Source organism: Mandrillus leucophaeus, unplaced genomic scaffold (genome assembly GCF_000951045.1).
Source record: "Mandrillus leucophaeus isolate KB7577 unplaced genomic scaffold, Mleu.le_1.0 Scaffold452, whole genome shotgun sequence".
Lineage (NCBI taxonomy): Eukaryota > Metazoa > Chordata > Mammalia > Primates > Cercopithecidae > Mandrillus > Mandrillus leucophaeus.
The window spans coordinates 412,490-426,692 of record NW_012104832.1 but is presented as its reverse complement, the minus strand read 5'-3'; positions in this window follow the sequence as shown (position 1 = coordinate 426,692).

Below are 14,203 nucleotides of genomic sequence, written 5' to 3'. Positions count from 1 at the left end.
GGGATTACAGGCATGAGCCACCATGCCCAGCAGAAGTTCTTTTTAAATTGGCTTTGATGGAATTCTGTTCCATAGAAAGAATTTTAGATAAGGCTTTTTTAAAGCTGAGACCAGCTATGGGTTTGTAACCACAAATACAAATGAGTTGGGTAAATTTCTTTCCTCTTGAGGTCCAAGATAACTTGGGGCTCCTGGATCTGTCAGAAAGTGACATTCTTTACTCACCACAGGTCAGAAACCCTGCACGGGGACTGTTGTAGGCAAGGTATGAGGCCAGTTCCCCATGGGGCTTTGATTGGCTCTATAAGTCAAGTTTAATTCCCTAAAGAAAAACACACCATTCCAGTCAAAGCCTTGGCAAAATAACCAATTTCTCCAATTGTGTCCTGTTACAAAAGAAAATAGATTCTTATTGCACCTATGCAAATAACTATATTGCCATAAGTTAAGAATACTCACAACTACTTTCCAAATTTGGGAGAAATCAGGTAGAGAGAAACAAATATGCTCCAAATTTTGTTCATAGGAATATACTCAACTGTTAAAAGCTGTAAATAGCTCAAAAGAAAAGTTTTCTTGACTCTGAAAAACAAAACAAAGGATCAGCAGCATTTTAAGCAAAGTTAAAAAGAGTAGACTTATTCAGTTTAGTCCATGTAGTTAACTTCTGTTTGATAGTTATTAACATTTTAGTTCTCTATGAGAGTTCTGAAAGCTTTTTCTGCTATTTTGATGTCCCAGTCTCCAAGGTTATTAGAAAACCTGCATTTAAGAGCACCTGTTAGAGTTAAAACAAGACAATTGTCTGTGGAAGATAAAAAGTTTTAGGACAGCTGCTATTAAAGCCTCAATTGACAAGGAAATTTGGTTACTTCTGTGGCACACAAAATTTTACATAACAATTATAATCACTAGTAACATACACTAAGTCATATTAGAATTATAGGAGTTTCCATAACTTTGGAACTTATACCAATAACACATTTATGTGAAGATAGTCCAAAGAAAGCAAAATACCATTCCACATTTGATAATGCTTCCTGTATTATTTTTATACCAAATAAGCCAAATTTCATCTTCACATTAATGTACTAGTAATGTTAAACCCAATTTTTAATAAAACCTTATAGACATATTTACCCAATTTTAATGTTTAGCCATAAGGTAAGATTCTTATAAACCTTTTATAACCTCTTTTTTTTTTTTTTTTTTTGTGAAAGAGCAGATTAGTGTTCTAAGAAAAACCTGTTGTGCTTTTATTCCAATATTTGATTTGTGGAAAAATTGAATAATACCCCTTTAACTTTAGTCAATATGTTCACATACAGAATTTCTTACAATTAATTTTTATAAACCTTCCATAACTTGTTTAAACCTTTAGCTTTACTTTATCTAACTTAAAACAATTATTTAACCCTTTAGGCAATAACCATATTCCCATGCCTTGTTATAATATTTTACCAAAAGTACATTCTACTTTCCTTAGACACCTTACATGTAAAATTGTTTACTCAATAGACTCAGTTACATGTCACAATGTTAACTTTTAGCCACTTCTACTTTTGGTGAAAACCCTGGTTAGTAAGCCATTTTAATTGTGTACTAGGTGTGAAGTTTAGCCTAGGACACACCAGGCAGAAGTGCAGATAAGGGCTGACTCTCTAGCATAGCTAGGGGGCAAGGCTAACTCCACACAGCCCCAAGCCTTACCTTAATTAACAGGCGAGTTGTACAGTAAGAGTCATAGTGGCATTTCAAGAAGCATTTAGGAGACCTAACAACCTTTGAATTGTACATTTCTTGCATAAATTCCCTTCTACTACTTACACAGACCATCTGAGACATTCTTGGACTTTGTGACTTGCCCTAAACATCCCTCCTTTTAAACAACCTGTCAATTTACTTTAGAACAAGAATTTATCATGCAAGATCTTTTCTTACATAAAATCTCTTTCTTTATAATCTTCTTTGTATAGCTATGGGGCATGGCTAATTCCACAAGTCTACAGGCCTTATCTAGAATCTAATGGCTTTGAGATAGCCATTGAACAATTTTTAAAAGTTAAAGAAGCAGTTTATGACCTTAAAGCATTATCAAACTTAATATTTGACCTGCGTAATTTAGACTAAATCTTTTTATCAATAATTTTTAAAGCTGTTTTTATTTCCCAAAAATTACTAAAGTTACATGAACTGAAAGGCATTACAGTTTGTATTTTGCTTTCAAAAAATATATATATATTTTTTGAGACAGAGTCTCACTCTGTCACCCAGGCTGGAGTGCAATGCGCGATCTTAGCTCACTGCAACCTCCACCTCCTAGGTTCATGCTGTTCTCCTGCCTCAGCCTCCCAAGTAGCTGGGATTGCAGGCGCACACCACCACACCCAGCTAATTTTTTTGTATTTTTAGTGGAGATGGGGCTTCACTATCTTGGCCCGACTGGTCTCCAACTCCTGACCTTGTGATCTGCCTGCTTCGACCACCCAAAGAGCTGGGATTACAGGCGTGAGCCACCGCGCCCGGTCTCATCCTTGCCTTTTTTTAAGAGGGACTTCTAATTACTCTGTTTTGGAAGAGACTCTAACTCTCCTAAGTTGGGCCTCTAACCCAATCCCATGCTTTATCTGGGTACTCCATCACTTACCCAAAGTTGTCCAATCAGTGCTACAGTCTATTTCCTTTGGGTCAGGGGGTCTCCTCAGTATTGTCCCTTTTGTGGTTCATGAGAAAGATGTTACCAGACCCCAACACTTACCCAAAGGTAACTGCTGGGTTGGGGGTTTCTGTAGTATAGTCGTTTCTGTGGTCACCAGAAACATGTTACCAGACTCCAACACTTACCCAAAGGTAGCCTCTGGGTTGGGGGTTTCTGCACTATAGTCCCTTCCGTGGTTGCCAGAAATATGTTACAGGACAGGGGTCCTGATCCAGACCCCAAGAGAGGGTTCTTGGATCTCACACAACAAAGAATTCAGGGCAAGTCCGCAGTCCAAAGCAAATGCAAGTTTATTTTTTATTTCATTTTATTGAGACTGAGTCTCGCACTGTTGCCAGGCTGGAGTGCAGTGGTGCAATCTCGGCTCCCTGCAACCTCTGCATCCCGGGTTCATGCCATTCTCCTGCCTTAGCCCCCCAAGTAGCTGGGACTACAGGTGCCTGCCACCACGCCCACCTAATTTTTGTATTTTTAGTAGACACGGGGTTTCCCCATGTTGGCCAGGATGGTCTCAATCTCTTAACCTCGTGATCTGCCCGCCTCGGCCTCCCAAAGCGCTGGGATTACAGGCATGAGCTGCAAATTTATTAAGAAAGTAAAGAAATAAACTAGGTGCAGTGGCTCATGCCTGTAATCCCAGCACTTTGGGAGACCAAGGCGGGTGGATCATCTGAGGTTGGGAGTTCGAGACCAGCCTGACCAATATGGAGAAACCTGTCTCTACTAAAAATACAAAGTTAGCCGGGCGTGGCGGCCATGCCTGTAATCCCAGCTACTGGAGGAGGGCGGGGTCCGGGCTGAGGCAGGAGAATTGCTTGAACCCGGTAGTCGGAGGCTGCAGTGAGCCAAGATAGCACCATTGCACTCCAGCCTGGGCAACAAGAGCGAAACTCCGTCTCAAAAAAAAAAAAAAAAAAAAAAAAGGAAAAAAAAAGAAAAGAAAGAAAAAAACAAGAAAGTAAAGGAATAAAAGAATGGCTACTCTATAGACAGAGCAGCCCTGAGGGCTGCTGGTTGCCCATTTTTATGGTTAGTTCTTGACGATATGCTAAACAATGGAGGATTATTCATGCCTCCCCTTTTTTAGACCATATAGGGTAACTTCCTGACATTGCCATGGCATTTGTAAACTGTCATGGCATTGGTGGGAGTGTAGCAGTGAGGATGACTAAAGGTTACTCTCGTGGCCATTTTGGTTTTGGTGGGTTTTGGCCAGCTTCTTTACTGCAAACTGTTTTATCAGCAAGGTCTCTATGACCTGTATTTCCTGCTGACCTCCTATCTCATCCTGTGACTTAGAATGCCTTAACCGTCTGGGAATGCAGCCCAGTAGATTTCAGCCTTATTTTACCCAGCTTCTGTTTTAGATGTGGTTGCTCTGGTTCACACGCCTCTAACCATACCACTTGTAAGTCAAAGTTATGAAGAAAAGAAGGTGTACTTGGTGACCTGGGAGCCTGAGGACTTTCTGGTTCCAGTTACAGTTTTCCTTATAATCCACCACCTCCACATGACTTAAAGCTAATGGAATGGATAGCTACTCCTTAACCAAAATTATCTGATTATATGGACAGGATGGATGAAAATAATGACAAAGTTTTCTCTCTCTCTCTCTCTCTCTCTCTCTCTCTCTCTTAGTTCTGAGATCTTCTTGGAACAAATACTTTGTACTAAAAAGAAAGTCATCTTAGTATTTATGAGGTGGACATGGCACTTCTATGCATGCAAAAGGAATCAACAAATGACATATTAATCAGAACTTTCAGTTTATCTTTCTCTTACCCTGGACTTCTCTCTTTCCCTCCCTCTCTCCTTCCCCTCTTTCTTCCCTGTCTCATAGCTGAAATGAGAGCAAAGAGAAATTTAAGGTGGGAAAGAAAATCAAACCAAGGGTATAGTCAACACACAATCACAGCTAGTGGTAGCCTACAGGTGTGATCCTGAGCTTCTAAGGAGCTGGGGAAAAAAATGTGATTAATAAGAATCCTCTTAGGGCTGGGTGCAGTGGCTCACACCTGTAATCCCAGCATTTTGGAAGGCCGAGGCGGGAGGATCACCTGAGGTCAGGAGTTTGAGACCAGCCTGACTAACATGGTAAAACCCTGTCTCTACTAAAAATACAAAAATTAGCCGGGCACAGTGGCGTGTGCCTGTAATCTCAGCTATGTGGGAGGCTGAGGCAGGAGAATCACTTGAACCTGGCAGGTGGAAGTTTCAGTGAGCCAAGATTGTGCCAGTGCACTCCAATCTGGGCAACAAAAGCGAAACATTGTCTCAAAAATAAAAAAAAGAAAAAAAATCCTCTTAGTTTTCGTAAGACAGAAGCAAAGCAGTTAAGGCCCAACAGAAACTTCTCTCATGGTTTATCATAAAGAAAACACCGAGTTATCCTCAACCAACAAAAGATAGGTGGTTCTTTCTTAGAAAATTCCATATACAGATAGAGAACATAATGCCAAAATCCTCTTCAGAAAAGGAACTCTTCATGTTTTAAGTTTGAGCATTTCTGATAGTCTGATTTGATCCAAGGGAAAAATCCGAGGAGGGGAAAACAAGTGTAAAGAGCGAATGGCCTTGTAGTCCTCCAGGCAATCTTTGATGAATAGTGTTCCTCACAATTGTGCTTTGACAAGAATTAAAGTGCAGAGAACTTATATCCTGAAGGACAGAAATTCAATACAGCTGATTAACAGCAGAAGCCTACTTCTGACATTTTGATATTTGAACAATAGATGGAGCAGAGATTATGACTGGTGTCATTTTCTGAAGCAAGAAGCCAAACCTGGAGAGGCAACATAAGATCTTACAGTTTAGTTAGAGATCTCAGCTGAACATCTGAGCAGGTGTGATGCTGCTGGTAAGGTCACAGAGGGCTGCAGGAGACTGGACTCTTACTTTCTATTTATTTTGGCCCACCATGATCTCTGCAATACATGAATATTTAGTGAATGGCCTCAGAAGTCTACCTCAGTGTGATGATTGTTTACAACTAAATAATTTTGCAACATTTATTAGCATGCTGTTCTCCACTTTTGTAAAATGAAATATTTATTTTATCAATATCTATTTTAAAATGCGTAAAATATTTAAATATTGAATACTGAAGGTCTGGCCTTTGTCCATTCAGGAGAAGCTGACTAAAGCACGCTTAAAAAATATTATAGGCTGGGCGCAGTGGCTCACGCCTGTAATCCCAGCACTTTGGGAGGCCGAAGCAGGCAGATCACCTGAGGTCAGGAGTTCAAGACCAGCCTGACTAACATGGTAAAACCCCGTCTCTACTAAAAATACAAAATTAGCTGGGTGTGGTGGCACATGCCTGTAACCCCAGCTACTCGGGAGGCTGAGGCAGGAGACTCGCTTGAACCTGGGAGGCGGAGGTTGCAGTGAGCCGAGATTGCACCATTGTACTCCAGCCTGGGCAACAAAAGTAAAACTCTTCAAAAAAAATAAATAAATAAATAAATGAAATAAAATAATAAATACATAAAGATATTATATAGAGCTTTATTTCAGAAATTGATTTATTTAAAAATCGACAAAATGGTTGATGGAACTTCAGGGTAGTAACTTCACATTTACGTTAACCTTTAATGAGACCATGTGGTTTCTTTAAAATCTATATTACCTGTGCAAATGAAACCTATTTATTAGAAATCCAATCTCTGATTTTGGCAACAGAGCCAACATTTATCTCCCACAGAGGCCAATTCTAGTGAGCTTTAAATCCAGGATAGTTAACTTTGTGAGTGTAAGACTTTAGTATCAACACTTATTTCCCCTGCTGTCAACTGAAAGAATATGTTGACCACCCACTGTAACTAATTTAACTGGGGAGTGGTTGAAACATTAATGAATAAAACAACAGTGTTGTTAACATTCTGGAAAATAACTTTAATACTTACATTAGGCATATTTGAAAATAATCATTTTACTGCCTGAGGCTTTAATATATAACTTAATATATAACTAATTAATAAGGGAAAAATGCATCAATTCCACTTGTCTAACTCTGTCTTTTCCTGTTAAGTTGTAAAAAGAGAAAGTCTAATTGGCCTAATTAATTAGTATTAACCCTCTGGGCTGGGCTTTTTGGGTCAGGCTAAGTGTAGGTTTTTGGTTCTGGTTCCTGCTCCTGACTCATTCAGCAACCATCCTTTGCTCAGGGGATACCCTAAGGCCAGAGTAAGTGACAGTGAGCCAGATGGTTTCTGTTAGAAGAGGATGGAGGAGTTGCATGCATCATGATTGATATTATTCAAAATAGAAAGTTTCTAATTTTTTGTTATGGTAAACACTGTTGATGCACATACTTGTTATACATCTTTTTGCATTTTTTCCACTCTCTTTGTTAGGATAAATTTCTTGGAATAATTGTTGAGTCAAAGGATTTGAATTTTTTTTTTTGAGAGGGAGTCTCACTCTGTCACCCAGGCGGAGTGCAGTGGCACGATCTCGGCTCACTGCAACCTCCAGCTCTCGAATTCAAGCGATTCTGCTGCCTCAGCCTCCCCAGAAGCTAGGACTACAGGCTCCCGCCACCACGCCGGGCTAATTTTTTGTATTTTTTAGTAGAGATGGGGTTTCACTGTGTTTTGATCTCCTGACCTCATGATCTGCCCGCTTCGGCCTCCCAAAGTGCTGGGAATACAGGCATGAGCCACCACACCTGGCCTGACATTTTTTTTCTTTTTCTTTTTCTTTTTTTTGAGACAGGGTCTTGCTCTGTCACCCAGGCTGGAATGCAGTGGTGCCATCTCAGCCCATTGCAACCTCTGCCTCCCAGGCTCAGGCAATCCTCTCACCTCAGCCTCCAAGTAGCTGGGACCACAGGTGTGCACCACCATGCTAAGCTATTTTTTTGTATTTTTAGTAGAAATGGGGTCTCGCCGTGTTGCCGAGAGAGAGAGAGAGAGAGAGAGAGAGAATTCCAGAGCGCTCTTTTTACTTAATTATGCCAATTTTGCTAAAGAGCATTTAAAAAACTACTTTCAGGGTAGTGGAGCAGCAGGCCTATCTTGGACAGTCAGGCCTGTTCCTTCTCTTAAGAAAGTCTGCATTACGCTTTTGTCCTGCCTGCCTGAGTGAGCAATCTGAGTGACCCTGCTGCCACTGTTGTCCCTTGGTCACCGTTTGGGTAGGGGAACTCTTCCTTCACTTTTTCTGTATACTTCCCTTCACTTGGTATAGAGTCTCAAACTTGAGAGGACAGAGAAGCACTTGGGAGCTTGTTTAATAGAGATTAAAGGAAGAAGGCCGGGCACAGTGGTTCATGCTGTAATCCCAGCACTTTGGGAGGCGGAAGTGGGTGGGTCACCCTGAGGTCAGGAGTTCAAGACCAGCTTGGCCAACATGGCAAAACCCCGTCTCTACTAAAAATACAAAAATTAGCCAAGCATGGTTGTGTGCGTCTACAATTCCAGCTACCTGGGAGGCTGAGGCAGAAGAATCGCTTGTACTTGGGAGGTGGAAGTTGCAGTGAGCCAAGATCGAGCCACTGCATTACAGCCTGGGTGATGGAGTGAAACTCTGTCTCAAAAAAAAAAAAAAAAAGATTAAAGGAGGAAGATTCCTGCATTCTGATCCCCAATATTCTAATTTGGTAGTTCTGGGGCCCAAGAACCCATATTTTTAATAGGATCCTTAGATGATTCTGGTGCAGATACTTGGCAAATCTCACTTTCAGAAAAATTGCTCTCGTGCTTTGATGGATACTTTTCGGGTAGTAAGAAGACAAGATGAGGCTGGGCACGGTGGCTCACGCCTGTAATCCTAGCACCTTGGGAGGCCGAGGTGGGCAGATCATTAGGTCAGGAGATTGAAACCATCATGGCTAACGTGTTGAAACCCCGTCTCTACTAAAAATACAAAGAATTAGATGGGCATGATGGCATGTGCCTATAGTCCCAGCTACTTGGGAGGCTGAGGCGGTAGAATCGCTTGATTCTGGGAGATGGAGGTTGAAGTGAGCCGAGATCATGCCACTGCACTCCAGCCTGGACGACAGAGCGAGACTCTGTCTCAAAAAAAAAAGGGGGAAGTCAAGATGAAAAGTTTCCTATTTAAAAACATTGGTTGTGCTACTCTTCATTTCAGTAAGTCAGTTCTGGGTCTCATCAAACAGTTTTCTGATGGGGATATTGAATTCTGAAGTGCTCAATACTTCCCAGATAAGAATGCTGCTGGCCCTCTCATTTTCCTGCTATCATCCTTTAGGTTAACCCATCTGTCTCATAGTCTTCCATATCTAACCCCTCTGGCTCTCTGTTCTTATTAGGCCATGCCAGAATCCATTAAGGATCTCCACAGTTTCTCCTGATCCTACTTAGAAAATAATATTTTGAAGATATGTCCCTGGGACAGGTCAGGGAGTTGGTAGGTAGGTCATCTTGCTGTCTGCCAGAGACCTGGCCAGACCAAGGTTGTCTGGGTTAATTAGAACCTGGCTCTTTGCCTTGAAGGTTCAGATACCCGATTTTGTCAACAAACAAGATTGATCTGGTCTGTGAGCAGACTCATCTTAACTAAATGTACAGCATTGGAAGCATACCACCAGCATGCCATACATGTGTTTACAGGTAGAAAAGGAACTGGAATATTTACACTGGCACAGATCTCCATGTGCAAGTGGTTTGAGAAGCCCCATTATAATAACAAGCTTATTTCATGGGTAAAAAATCAACCGGGTGCAGTGGCTTACACCTGTAATGCCAGTACTTTGGGAGGCCGAGGTGGGCAGATCACCTGAGGTCAGGAGTTTGAGACCAGCCTGACCAACATGGAGAAAAACTGTCTCTACTAAAAAAATACAAAATTAGCTAGGCGTGGTGGCACATCCCTGTAATCCCAGCTACTTGGGAGGCTGAGCCAGGAGAGTCGCTTGAACCCAGGAGGTAGAGGTTGCGGGGAGCCGAGATCGTGCCATTGCGCTCCAGCCTGGGCAACAAGAGCGAAACTCCAGCTCAAAAAAAAAAAGAAAAAAAAAAAAAAATCAGAATAAGGGAAGGTAAATACCTGATTTTCTGAATACATTGAGGCTGATTCTTTAAGCTCCACAACTGAGATAATTTTGTAACCTTGCTGATCAGTTATGCCTTTTGAAGGATACATTTATTTTGTTGATTTCCTAATGCATTCAGTTAAATTTTACTCTGAACAGAGAATCATTTTTTGTCTTTAAAGTGACTTTGCCTCTTTCTGCTTCCTTCCCTCTTTCTTTCCTTCCCATTTTTATTTCTTTCTTTTTGTTTGTTTTACAGGTAATTCTCAGAGAGCCAACTTAATATCCTTTTTTTCCAAGTTACTGCATAGAGTGGGAGGTAGGGACATAGTTTGCAGTTACTGGTTCAGGTACTTCACAATTGTCTCCTAGTGTTTCTGCAGTACTCACTTCCAGTTTTCTTTTGATTTCATCTTGCTCATGCTTGTGATCTCAGAGCTTTGGAAGGCAGAGGTGGATGGATCACTTGAGGTCAGGAGTTTGAGACAAGTGTGACCAACATGGTGAAAAATTACCAAAAATTACAAAAATTAGCTGGGCATGGTAGAATGCACCTATAGTCCCAGCTACTCAGGAGACTGAGGCAGGAGAACTCCTTGAATCTGGGAGGTGGACGTTGCAGTGAGCCAAGATCTCACCACTGCACTCCAGCCTGGACGACAGAGTGAGACCCTGTCTCATAAACAAACAAACAAACAGAAAAAAGAAAAGAAAAATAAAACCCTAAGAAACTGAATTTTAAAATATTTTATTTTAATTAATTAAATTTAAGTAGCCACCTGTGGCTAGTGGTTAACACATCGGACAGCACAGCCCTCTAACCATTGAAAATAGAGAGTTACTTCTGTGACAGGAAGTAAATCGTAAAGTTGGTTTACTAAAAATACAAAAATTAGTCGGGCGTGGCTGCACGCACCTGTAATCTCAGCCACTTGGGAGGCTGAGGCATTTTTTATGTTTGTTTATGTTTTATGCTTTATGTTTTTAGTAGAGACGGGGTTTCATCATATTGGCCAGGCTGGTCTTGAGCTCCTGACCTCAAGTGATCTGCGCACCTTAGCCTCCCAAAGTGCTGTGATTACAGGCATAAGCCACTGTGCTCGGCCTAGTTTGGGCTCTTTTGGCTGTAAGTAAGAGAAACCCACTATGGCTAGCTCAAGTCAAAAAAGAGGATTCATTTAAAGGTTGTAAGAGCATCCAAGGACAGAAACACAGTTCAGTCTCTGGGATGAACTGGAATCTAAGACTTGAAAATGCAAACATTTTTAACATGATCTTTCTCTATTTTACCATTTCTGGCTACTCCTTTTTGTATTTTTCTCTTTCCTTCCAGTTGCATGGAGCCTAAGTTAAAGCCTGAAAAAGCAGCTGGGCATGGCAGCATGCACCTACAGTCCGAGCTACTCAGGAGGCTGAAGTGGGAGGATGGCTTGAGTGCAGGACTTCAAGGCTGCAGTATGCTAGGATCACACCTATGAATAGCCACTGTATTCCAGCCTGGGCAACATAGCTAGACCCTGTCTTATTTAAAAAAGAAAAGAAAGGAAAAAAAGCTGGAAAAAAACAAAAGGAAGTGCTGTGTGACATTATTCAGGGAGATGAGGTTAATAGTTTTTAGGCATCTGGTTTTCATCTTATTTACAGTACAGAAGTAGAAATAGGGACCTTGTAGATCCAGTACTGACTTGGCAGATAACAGGAGAAAGTAGTCCAGAGGAGAAACCCTACTCAATGAGGGGAAGAAACTGTGCACTGGCAGTAACAGTAACACAAAACAAGTATGGAGGAGTAAAGTGTAAAGGAAAGAGGACAGGTAGGAAAATGATTAAAGTGCTGTGAAGAAGTTAAAGATCAGACCAGGAGCTGTGGCTCACGCTTGTAATCCCAGCACGTTGGGGGGCCGAATTGGGCAGATCACCTGAGGTCTGGAGTTCAAGATGAGCCTGGCCAACATGACGAAACCCCGTCTTTACTGAAAATACAAAAATTAGCAGGGCATGGTGGCACACGCCTGTAATCCCACCTACTTGGGAGGCTGAGGCAGGAGAATCGCTTGAATTGCTTCACATGGTGAAACCCCCTCTCTACAAAATACAGAAATTAGCCAGATGTGATGGTGCGCGCCTGTAGTCCCAGCTATTTGGGAGATAGCACCACTGCACTTCAAACTGGGCAACAGAGCCAGACTCCATCTCAAAAAAAAAAGTTGAAGATCATAATTCTGAAAAATAGAAATTAAAGAAAAGCTACAGGAAGAAAAATGAGATCGAAAAGGAAATGGTTGAGATCCTTTCGTGAAACTGAAGGACCTCCTAGCATTTGACTTGCTGCTAAAAATAAACAACAAAAAAACTTTTAAACACATTTTTAAAAATCGAGGCTCAAGGAAGGAAGACTTTGGCGGAAGGACCATCAGAGACCATAACTGGTTTCTTTTCTTTGGAAAAGAGCAGAAGGTGTAAATGCAAACACAAGCCAGTGTTAGAAAGCTCAATTAACATTTGACTTTCTTCCCTCTCCTTCATAAAAATAAAAATAATTTATGTTGAATTTTTGCATCTTACCCTATCCTTTCTCATTTCCATCTTCTTTGTAATTAATATTAGTGAGTCATTATCAACAGATCAGTAAATGGAGACAAAAGAAAAGCATTTGCCTGAAACTATTTTCAGGTCACAGAACAGAACTGGCCTTCGAGTTTGTAACCTCTCCATTCTTGGTCTCTATTATCAGACAGCAATAACTACTGAAGAAGACATTCTAGACTACCTAGTACCAGTTAATTTGAATCTTCTATCTGTACTATTTAATGGAAGATGATGAAACAATAGGTAGTCTCTACCCTCAATCATTTGAAATTCTCATGCGCAGGCAAGCACGCTCTCATGGTGGTCTTGCTCAACTCCTGCTGGTAGCCAAGAAGGTGAGGTGGGAGGTCATGCAAAATCCACCTAATAACTATTTGTTGACCAATCCTTAATTGACTTTTCAATTGGTCTGATGAAGACCAAGAGCCTGTGGAATTACAAAATTCATTACCTCGCAGTGCCTATTTTTTCTGAGGCCTGCATTTTCTGTGTCTGTGCAATTCTGTATTTGTAATAAAGAACCATTATCATTTCTTTTCAATGTCGTATGATACATACAATCAATTTTACTGATAAGTTCTGAAAATCCTTAAGTAGGCCTGCAAAAATGTGGCTTCCTGTGAGCCTCCCTATCTGCCTCAGATCTATGTATAAATGGACCCCGTTCAGTTTCACTTGCTTTCAAACACGTACCTTTGAGGTTTGGCAATTCAAGGGCAAAGTGATTTTAATTTGATGCGTTTTGTACTTTGACCAATAAGGGAAAAATAAATGCCCTCAATTTTGATTGGTTCTAGTCATACTTGCCGGTCACTATTCGTCAAATCATTGCACAGAATATCACAGGCATGAAAGATCTCTCAAAAACAGATTTCTGAGGAATGCAAATAAACAGAATGGGGAGGCGGATTAATGTGTTTGATTTCTCAAAAGTCTATTTACTGTCCAATTTATCTTGGTTCTTGGACATGCTAGCAAGGAATTATTCTTATGGCTGGTAAAATGACTACTAAACATTTATTAATAATTGCAGTTTCAGAATTACTTTTTTTTTTTTTTTTTATTAAGCAGTCATGTGGGTTTCTAAAAATTGTTCCTTCTGGCCAGACACAGGAGCCAGGTGCTGAGTTGACCTGGTGCGAAGTTTCAGGATTGTCCAGTCTTCACAGCAGATCTTCAGCCAGGCCTTCTGAATATTCTCACAGTTACAAAATCTATCCCCCCAGACTCGCAGATGCTGTTTTTCCCCCACTGGCTCTGCACAGAACATCATTATCTTTGCCAAGCTTCTGTCTCTATGGCAATAACAGATGGGAAGTGCTGTGGAATTATTCATGTTCAGGAAAGGAGGCAGTCAAGAAGGAAGAAAAGGGGGGCGGGGTGGAGAGGGGGGCACGACCTGGGAGCTCGGCGGTGGGGGCCTAAGGAAGGGAACTTGGGTGGAGGTGCAGCGAGTGGTGGGGATTGAGAGGCTTGTGAGCCTTTCGGAGGCCTGTTGTGAGGAAATAATAATAAAAAAATATATACGAGCACAAGTATTTCCAGCCGGCCCACTCCAAATGTGGGCCCCCATAGGAGTAACTCGAAGCAGTAAAACTAGAAGAAATTGGACGAAAATGGGGGGAAAAAAGGGACAAAGCTCGAGTCTCCTGAATTCTGTGCACTGCTACTCGGTGGACTATTTCAGTTCCTGATCTTGTGGTGGGGTGGAGAAAAGGGGATTTCTTGGTGTTTCGAAATGTGACGGAGCAGCTCTGCAGAGTTCAATATGCTAATGGGCTACCCTGGGAACCAGGAAGACCACCCTACACGCCTCAGAGAGTCACAGCCGGAAAGCTCTTGAGTCCTGTATTCCCAACCTCGTCTCGTCACTCTCCAAAAAAAAAAAAAAAAAAA